Source organism: Staurois parvus, unplaced genomic scaffold, assembly GCF_062004578.1.
Source record: "Staurois parvus isolate SC_StPar_1 unplaced genomic scaffold, SC_StPar_1.0 ptg000155l, whole genome shotgun sequence".
In the NCBI taxonomy this organism is placed as follows: Eukaryota; Metazoa; Chordata; class Amphibia; order Anura; family Ranidae; genus Staurois; species Staurois parvus.
In genome coordinates, this window is record NW_028317951.1 from 22,331,700 (window position 1) to 22,341,710 (window position 10,011).

Sequence of the window (10,011 nt, forward strand, 5' to 3'; positions counted from 1 at the left end):
TACATCATTTTAGTGATTATATATTTATCATGTATATTTAAAATCTTAAAGCCTGTATATGCCTACCAAACAACAGTGAGAGAAGTATACTTGTAATAAATTTGACAATGTATATATACACTAAATGGCCTATGCATATCTGTGTGGTTTCCTGCAGTACAATGCAAGAGGTTTAAGTGAAAAAAAAAAAACAGAACTAGAAGAAAAAAATGCACATATATGTGAAAGAGCTGTATGCAGTAAAGCCTGAAAGTTTGGACTAGCAGCTATCCATTCTGTTCAATCAAGAGCCAAGCAAGATTCAATTCTTGATTACCTTGTGTGATTCAGTGCAGGTGCAAACCCTAAAAACCTTCTCCTGCCAACATGCCATCAACAAATGGCACACAACTACCGCCTTACAATTCAGAAGGCAGCAGAGGACTAGAGGGTCAAAAGATCATACTTACGCTAACCATACATGTTTATTAAAGACACTTCCTGGGGAATTGATAAAGGGTGTCTATGACACTCAAGAATTCCATTGTGCCTCTGCATGCCCCCCCCAGGCTGGTTCCTGTTGGGACTGGACAGGATTTTGTCAACAGGTTTCAGCCAATGATTTATGCCCGAGACCTGCTGATCGGCTGTGTCCAATCACAGCCCAGAGCCCTGTGTTGTCCGTCAACACAGAGCACTGTAGAGAAGGTAAGATGTTTGTTTATTCTCCCTTTCATATTTAGTAAAAAGCAGCACATATTACACAAGCTACACACTGTTAGGCACACAGTTAACCCTTTGATCGCCCCTAAATGTTAACCCCTTCCCAGCCAATGTAATTAGTACAGTGATCATATACAGTATTATCACTGGACACTGTAGTAGAGTCCCTGGTGATGTCAGTGTCGCTTAGTACAGTGTCAATATACCTCCCAGCCAGTGTCAGTTAGTGTCAGATTGCCTGCTGCACTACCACAGTCCCACTATAAGTCACTGACCATCACTAATATAAAATAAATTAAAAAAAAAAAATTCCTATACACACACACACAACATAGTTTGTAGATGTTATAGCTTTCACACAAACCAATCAATATACACTTTGAGATTTTTTTTTAAACCAAAGACATGTAGCAGAATACAATTTCATGAAAAAAGTAGACTCTTTATATTGAATAGGATTTATAGCAGAAAGTAAAAAATGTTTTTTGGGTTTTTTTTTTCAAAAGGTTCGCTCATTTTTTAATTTATATAATAAAAAGCCCAGAACGCACAATTACCAGTTAAGGCAGCGCAGTGCTAAATAGTGAAAAGTGGCCTGGCCATGAAGGGAGTAAAACCTTCCGTAGCTCAAGTGGTTAAAGGACAAGGCAGAAAGGAGGGGCAGATAGCGTCGCAATCATCACTTTATCCATTCAGAAAAAGGCTTGTATTCATTGAAAAATAAACGGCTTTTGCGGAAGGACGAAGGTACAAGAATGAGCGACATCCTTTGTACAGATGGCAAGTCGCTCCAGCAGCACCCAGAACAGGACAGTGCTGACCATATGTAGTGCAGACAAAATTAGTGAACTTCAACATCCCCTTCTGCTCTGTGGATGTTACACATAGATAAATACATGTAACCAAGCTGGCCCAATGGAAGTTAAAAAAAAAAAAAAAAAAAAAAAAGATAATTTCTGGAGTTCAGCTTTAAGACAAGCCTCTGGTGAGAACAGTCACTGCTGCCAGTATGCTTATGTCAACTCTCGAACACTCAAGCCGTCAAATGGCTGGCATCATAGCTGATACCATGTGCATATGCAGATCTAAATAGAAGCCAAGATGTCCCCGGCTGCACACTGCCACACAGGAGCTGTATAGTGTGCAAAGCCTGTGCAATCACCTTCCCAGGACCTGCTGCCACAACATACATTTGCCCATTGAGGTGCATTATAAGAGGTGGTTGTATGTAGTCATGCACTGGGGGTTGAGTATAGCACCCACATGTGCACTGACACTGCATTCAGAGCATATCTCAGCATGCATGTGGGTGATTCACACAACACTCAGTGCACAATCACGTATACTTACTTCATCTAATGCATCTCAGCAGGTCGCCATATGAAGTGGCAGTGGGTCCCAGAAATGTTATTATGCAGGCTCTGCACGCTGTACAGTCACCTTGTGGTCTTTGCCTTTTTGGTACAAGAGACCACAAACCAAGCAGTAAACTATATTTCCCATCCAGGACCTCTCTCTCTGGCATCCTGTACAATACCCCATGCATGCCTGTACACAAATAAAAGCATACGCCCCAAAATGCAGAATGTCTGTGTTCAGGCAATACGTCCATATGCTATAAGTAGGTGTAGCTGAGTACGGCTGTATTTCCATATGGGAGCCCAGATGGATTTTCCAAACACAAAAAAAATATACATTCAGGGAATACAACTGTACACTACACACCGGTGTAGGGGAGTACAGATATTGTCTGTATGCTAAATATGGGGGTGTACACAAGTACAGTTGTATTCCCGAAAAACTGAAAATCTGCATATGGGAAGCATATCCGTATACTATATGTGAGTGTGCACAAGTTCAAGTGTATTCCCAAAACACAGAGGGGTTTATTTACTAAAGCTGGAGAGTCCAAAATCAGACTCCCTTCTGCATAGAAACCAATCAGCTTCCAGGTTTCATTGCCAAAGCTTCATTGAACAAGCTGAGGTTAGAAGCTGATTGGTTTCTATGCAGAAGGGAGTCTGATTTTGGACTCTCCAGCTTTAGTAAATAAACCCCAGAATGTCTGTACATTATAGGTGGGTGTACACGAGTATGGACATTTTTCTACACACCATACCTTGGTGTACATGAGCATGGATGTATTCTCCAAATGCAAAAAGCCTATAATCAGGGAATACATCTGTACACTATATGTGGGAGTATGCAAGCATACCTGCATTTCCATATGCGGGCATACGCAAGTAACGGGTGTATTGCCCAAACGCATATAGTCTGTTCAGAAATACTTCCATTTAGGTGGGGACACACGTGCAGGGATATATTTCCACACACTATATGAAGGCGTACATGGGTGCATTGGTATTCCCCAGATGCAAAAAGTCTACATTTGAGGAATAATTCAGTACATTATTTACAGGAATGGAAGTACAGACTTATTGCCCAACTATAGAAACTTTGCTTGCGGGGACTTTGTATGCTACATGGTTGTATTCAAGTGCAGACCTCAGTAGCACATCCTTTAGAGTAACTAAAGACAAAAGGTTATTGTAGTTTTGAATAGAGTGGATTAGAACCCCTGTCAGTTTTTATTTCTGTCTGGATCCCCATTAGGGAGATTCACCCTCTCTACTTCTGTTTACCATTATCATGGAGGCTGGATTCACACTTGTGTGAAGCGTCTTTGAGAGTTTTTCCGCATATTTTTTTTCCATGTGTTTTGAAGCATTTTTGAGCTTTGCCGGTTTTTTTATTAGCCAATAGAGAAAAATATCATCTGTTGCATCATTTGTTGCTAGGTTTTTCACCTTTTCCATCAGCTTTTATTTATTTATTTTTATTATTGTTCATTTATTTAGTTTTGTTAGGGTAAGGGGTTAGAGTTAAGGTTAGATTAGTATTAGGCACTGGGGTTTAGGGTTTGATGTTGAGGTTTGGGTTAGTATTTATTTGTGTCGTATTTTCTTTTTTTGTTATGGTTAGGGTGCTGATAATAATAATAAAAAATAAATGTTAAATACACAAATAAATAAAAATAATCATAAATAAAATGTAATACATAATAATTAACCCCTAACCCAAAATGTATGTATATATATATATATATATGTCAATTATTATTAATATTTTTTGTTAAGGTTTTTAGCTCCAGAACTTGTTCAGTGTTTCAGGCTCTTGACTTCAGGAGTGAAGATGTGAACCATCTCCATTGAGAATAATTGTTTTTTTTTTTTCTCCACAAGGGTTTAAGAGCTTCAAGCTACAAATCGCTCGGGTGTGAATGGGGCCTGAAAGTGAAAATAAAAGCAAATCACAAATTTTGGGTTGTCCCCAGAACAGTAATATAGGGGAAATCTTCCAATGGGGACACTAGTTCTGGTGACCCAGTGGGATTCACTCACTTGGAGGGATTTATTCCCACTTCCTGTTTTGACTATGGCACAGGAAGAGAAGAGAAATCTACCATATGAGACACAGAAGGCAAACCCTCCCTTATTCTAAAATGTTGCCTTTAGTTACACTTTCAGTCCTGTAAGTTGGGGTCTCCAAGGATTGGACTTGTTTTTCTAGCACATCCCACAACTGCTTAATTGGATTGAGATTTGGAGGTCAACACTTCAAAGTATTCTTGTCTACATCAGAGCAGACCCCCTTCTTCCAGTGCTCCGTGGTCCATTTCTGATACTCATGTGCCCATTATAGGCATCTTTGGCTGTAGACACGGGTCACCATGGGCACCCAGACAAGTCTGCGGCTATGAAGCCCCATACACAATAAACTGCAATACACTGTGTGTTCTCACACCATTCTATCAGAACCACTGTTAACTTTTTCAGCAATTGGAGCTACAGTAGCTTTTCCATTGGACCAAACTACACAGACCAGCCTTCACTCCCCTTGTGCATCAGAGACTTGGCTGCCCATGACCCCGTCGCAGGTTCTCCTTTTGGCCGGTCCTGACCACTGCAGACTGGGAACATCCCACAGGAGCTGCAGTTTTGGTGTTGGCCTCAGCCGAATCATCTAGCCATTACAATTTAATCTTTGGAAACATCCTCCAAATCCTTACGCTTGCCCATTTGTTTCTGCTTTCAACACATCAACTTCTGGGAAAATATGTTCTCTTCCTGCCAAATATATCCCACCCACTTTCAGGTGCTATTGTAACCAGATAATCAATGTTATTCACTTTAGCTGTCAGTGGTCATAATGTTATGTCTGATCAAAGTAAGGAAAGTACATCCATACACATGTGTACACAAGTACAGGCGTATTCCCCAAACGCAGAAGGTTTGTGTTTGCTGAATGCTATAGGTGAAATCCATCAGCATGGACAGATTTCCATGCATCATATGTGGGCACACGTGAGTACAAGTGTCTTCTCCCAATGTAACAAGTCTACAATACTAGACATCCCACACACACCGACATAAGGGGCCCTACCTCCACCTGTACTGACTTGAGGGGCCATTCCCCTACACACACTGATATGAGGGGCCCATCCCCCACACAGACTGACAGGAGGGGCTCATCCCTCCCTCCACACACACAACTGATATGAGGGGTCCATCCCCCCCACACTGATATGAAGGGGCCCATCCACCCCACACACACATGAAGGGGCCCATCCACCCCACACACACACGGACACAAGGGGCTCATCCCTCCCTCCACACACAAATGATATGAGGGGTCCATCCCCCCACACTGACATGAAGGGGCCCATCCCCCACACACACTGACATGAGGGGCTCATCCCTCCCTCCACACAACTGATATGAGGGGTCCATCCCCCCCACACACTGACACGAAGGGCTCATCCCCCCCTTTACACACACAACTGATATGAGGGGTCTATCCCCCCCCACACTGATATGAGGGGTCCATCCCCCCCCCCCCCCACACTGACACGAAGGGCCCATCCCCCACACACACTGGCACGAAGGGGCTCATCCCTCCCTCCACACACACAACTGATATGAGGGGTCCATCCCCACACACACACTGACATGAGGGGTCCATCCCTCGCCCCATACACTGGCATGAGGGGTCCAATCCTCCCCACACACACACTGGCATGAGGGGTCCAATCCTCCCCACACACACACTGGCATGAGGGGTCCAATCCCCCCCACACACACACTGGCATGAGGGGTCCAATCCCCCCCACACACACACACTGGCATGAGGGGTCCAGTCCCCCCCACACACACACTGACATGAGGGGTCCATCCCCCCCCCCACACTGACATGAGGGGTCCATCCCCCCCCCCCCACACTGACATGAGGGGTCCATCCCCCCCCCCCATACACTGACATGAGGGGTCCATCCCCCCCCCCCCCATACACTGACATGAGGGGTCCATCCCCCCCCCCATACACTGACATGAGGGGTCCATCCCCCCCCCCATACACTGACATGAGGGGTCCAATCCTCCCCACACACACACTGGCATGAGGGGTCCATCCCCCCCCCCACACTGACATGAGGGGTCCATCCCCCCCCCCATACACTGACATGAGGGGTCCATCCCCCCCCCCACACTGACATGAGGGGTCCATCCCCCCCCCCATACACTGACATGAGGGGTCCATCCCCCCCCCCATACACTGACATGAGGGGTCCAATCCTCCCCACACACACACTGGCATGAGGGGTCCATCCCCCCCCCCACACTGACATGAGGGGTCCATCCCCCCCCCCATACACTGACATGAGGGGTCCATCCCCCCCCCCACACTGACATGAGGGGTCCATCCCCCCCCCCATACACTGACATGAGGGGTCCATCCCCCCCATACACACACTGGCATGAGGGGTCCAATCCTCCCCACACACACACTGGCATGAGGGGTCCAATCCCCCCACATACATACACTAACATGAGGGGTCCAATCCCCCCCACACACACTGACATGAGGGGTCCAATCCCCCCCACACACACTGACATGAGGGGCCCATCCTCCCCCCCCCCCCCCCCACACACACCCTGACATGAGGGGTCCATCCCCCCCACACATACACTGACATGAAAGGTCCATCCTCCCCCCACACATACACTGACATGAGAGGTCCATCCTCCCCCCACACATACACTGACATGAGGGGTCCATCCTCCCCCCACACATACACTGACATGAGGGGTCCATCCTCCCCCCACACATACACTGACATGAGGGGTCCATCCTCCCCCCACACATACACTGACATGAGGGGTCCATCCTCCCCCCACACATACACTGACATGAGGGGTCCATCCTCCCCCCACACATACACTGACATGAGGGGTCCATCCTCCCCCCACACATACACTGACATGAGGGGTCCATCCTCCCCCCACACATACACTGACATGAGGGGTCCATCCTCCCCCCACACATACACTGACATGAGGGGTCCATCCTCCCCCCACACATACACTGACATGAGGGGTCCATCCTCCCCCCACACATACACTGACATGAGAGGTCCATCCTCCCCCACACACACTGACGTAAGTGGTCCACCCCACGCGCACAGTGACATGGGGGGCCATCCCCCAAACACACTGACATGAGGAGCCCATCCCCCACACACTCTGCTATGAAGGGCCCCATCCCCCACACGCTGACAATCACATTGTCTGAGTTATTTCCTGCCTGGAATGACCCCCTGATATGAGTCCAGTGACACCTTACCCCCCCATCCCATCATATCACACCCCCTCCCCCACCCCACATACACCAGGTGACAGGGCAAAGTGTGCTGTCAGCTGTGTGTCAGGAAAGGGTTAAGGAGCAGGCGGTAGGGGGAAGGGCTCTTCGTATCAATAGAGACCTCTTGTGGCCCAGGCAAGGAGGGGGATGGGCAGCAGTCTGTCTCCAGCAGTGAAGTGGTTAACCGTCTGCCATAAGCAGAGTCTCCCCTCCCCCCCTCCTGATAGTGAGCTTCTCAGGCAGGGATTCCCCGCCCCTCCCCCACCTCGCTGTGTTCTCTACAACGCCACGGACAGTACAAGCGCTACATGACAATAAAGTGTCACCACCGTCCCATCCCCCACCCCAATACAAGCCCCCCACCCCCGACACCCAGCCGGCCCCGAGCACAAAAACAAGGGCACTTACCTGGAGCTGGTGGCCGGATGAGCGGCTCCCTCCCCAGACACGGAGCGGGCGGTAATTGTCCCTTATTACCCGGGGAGGGATGGGGGGTGGTAAATGTACAGAGCGGGGTGGGGGAGGGGGCAATTTCAGGGACGAGGCTGGAGAGGAATTGAGGCAGAATGTACAAAGCTGTTACTAAGAGAACCAGCCAAACCGTGCCGAGCAGCCAACGGCTCCCAGATCTCCACACTACGGTGACCGGCCGGGCGAAAGTGAGCTCTGCTGGGCCCGCACCGACACACAACACAAGACACTGCAAGCACACTGACACAACACACTGACAGCACAGGAGACACTGACACACAACACAAGAGACTGCAAGCACTGACAGCACAGGAGACACCGACACACAACACAAGAGACTGCAAGCACACTGACAGCACAGGAGACACTGACACACAACACAAGAGACTGCAAGCACACTGACAACACAGGAGACACCGACACACAACACAAGAGACCAAGCACACTGACAGCACAGGAGACACCGACACACAACACAAGAGACCAAGCACACTGACAGCACAGGAGACACCGACACACAACACAAGAGACCAAGCACACTGACAGCACAGGAGACACTGACACACAACACAAGAGACTGCAAGCACACTGACAGCACAGGAGACACCGACACACAACACAAGAGACCAAGCACACTGACAGCACAGGAGACACCGACACACAACACAAGAGACCAAGCACACTGACAGCACAGGAGACACTGACACACAACACAAGAGACTGCAAGCACACTGACAGCACAGGAGACACCGACACACAACACAAGAGACTGCAAACACTGACACAGCACAGGAGACACCGACACACAACACAAGACACTGCAAGCACACTGACAGCACAGGAGACACTGACACACAACACAGGAGACACTGACACACAACACAAGAGACTGCAAGCACACTGACACAGCACAGGAGACACTGACAGACACACAACACAAGAGACTGCAAGCACACTGACAGAGCACAAGAGACTGTTATATATATATAGAGAACACGAGACTGCAAGCACACTGACAGAGCACAGGAGACACTGACAGACACACAACACAAGAGACTGCAAGCACACTGACAGAACACAAGAGACTGCTATATATATATAGAGAACATGAGACTGCAAGCACACTGACAGAGCACAGGAGACACTGACACACACACTACAAGAGACTGCAAGCACTGACACAGCACAGGAGACACTGCTATACACAGAACACAAGAGACTCTGACAGAAACACACAACACAAGAGACTGCTATACACAGAGAACACAAGAGACTGCAAGCACACTGACAGAGCACAAGAGACACTGACAGACACAGAACACAAGAGACTGCTGTACACAGAGAATACAAGAGATGCACACTGCTATACATAGAGAACACAAGAGACTGCACACTGCTATACTGAGAGAACACAAGAGACTGCATGCAGACTGCTATACATAGAGAACACAAGAGACTGCACACTGCTATACTGAGAGAACACAAGAGACTGCATGCAGACTGCTATACATAGAGAACACAAGAGACTGCACACTGCTATACTGAGAGAACACAAGAGACTGCATGCAGACTGCTATACATAGAGTCACAAGAGACTGCACACTGCTATACTGAGAGAACACAAGAGACTGCATGCAGACTGCTATACACAGAGTGCAAAGGAAACCCTGCAATATTATTATTATACAGGATTTATATAGCAGCAGCAGTGCTTTACAATGTGGGGGTAAACAGTACATTTATAATACAATTGGGTACAGGAGGAATGAGAAGGCCCTGCTCAGAGCTTACAATCTAAAAGGGGAGGGTCAAGCGATACAAAAGGTAATACCTGTGGGGGATGAGCTGATGGAGTAAATACATGTAGAGTTGTTAGGTGGAGGCAGGATAGGCTTCTCTGAAGAGAAATGTTTTCAGGGATCTCTTAAAGTGGATAGAGTAGGATATAGTCGGACAGATTGGGGTAGGGAATTCCATAGGATGGGAGAGGCTCGGGAGAAGTCCTGGAGGCAAGCATGGGAGGAGGTGACACGGGAACTAGAAATCAGGAGGTCTTGGGAGGAACAAAGAGAGCGATTTGGTTGATATTTTGAGACCAGGTTGGTGATGTAGCTGGGGGCAGAGTTGGGGATGGATTTGTAA

The 10,011-nt window shown here is 47.8% G+C and overlaps 1 protein-coding gene across 2 annotated transcripts in view; it reads right to left on the bottom strand.

The window, feature by feature from the left end:
- The window catches only part of TBL1XR1 (TBL1X/Y related 1), a 218,196-nt gene extending 210,108 nt beyond the window's left edge, over nt 1-8,088 (bottom strand). Inside the window, exon 1 of one of the 2 annotated variants that reach the window (XM_089675531.1) lies at nt 7,807-8,088. The gene's annotated coding sequence lies outside the window, so the exon portion shown is untranslated. The remainder of the gene's footprint in view (nt 1-7,806) is intronic. The other variant, XM_089675534.1, reaches the window with a different exon arrangement.
- Between the last annotated feature and the right edge of the window lie 1,923 nt (nt 8,089-10,011).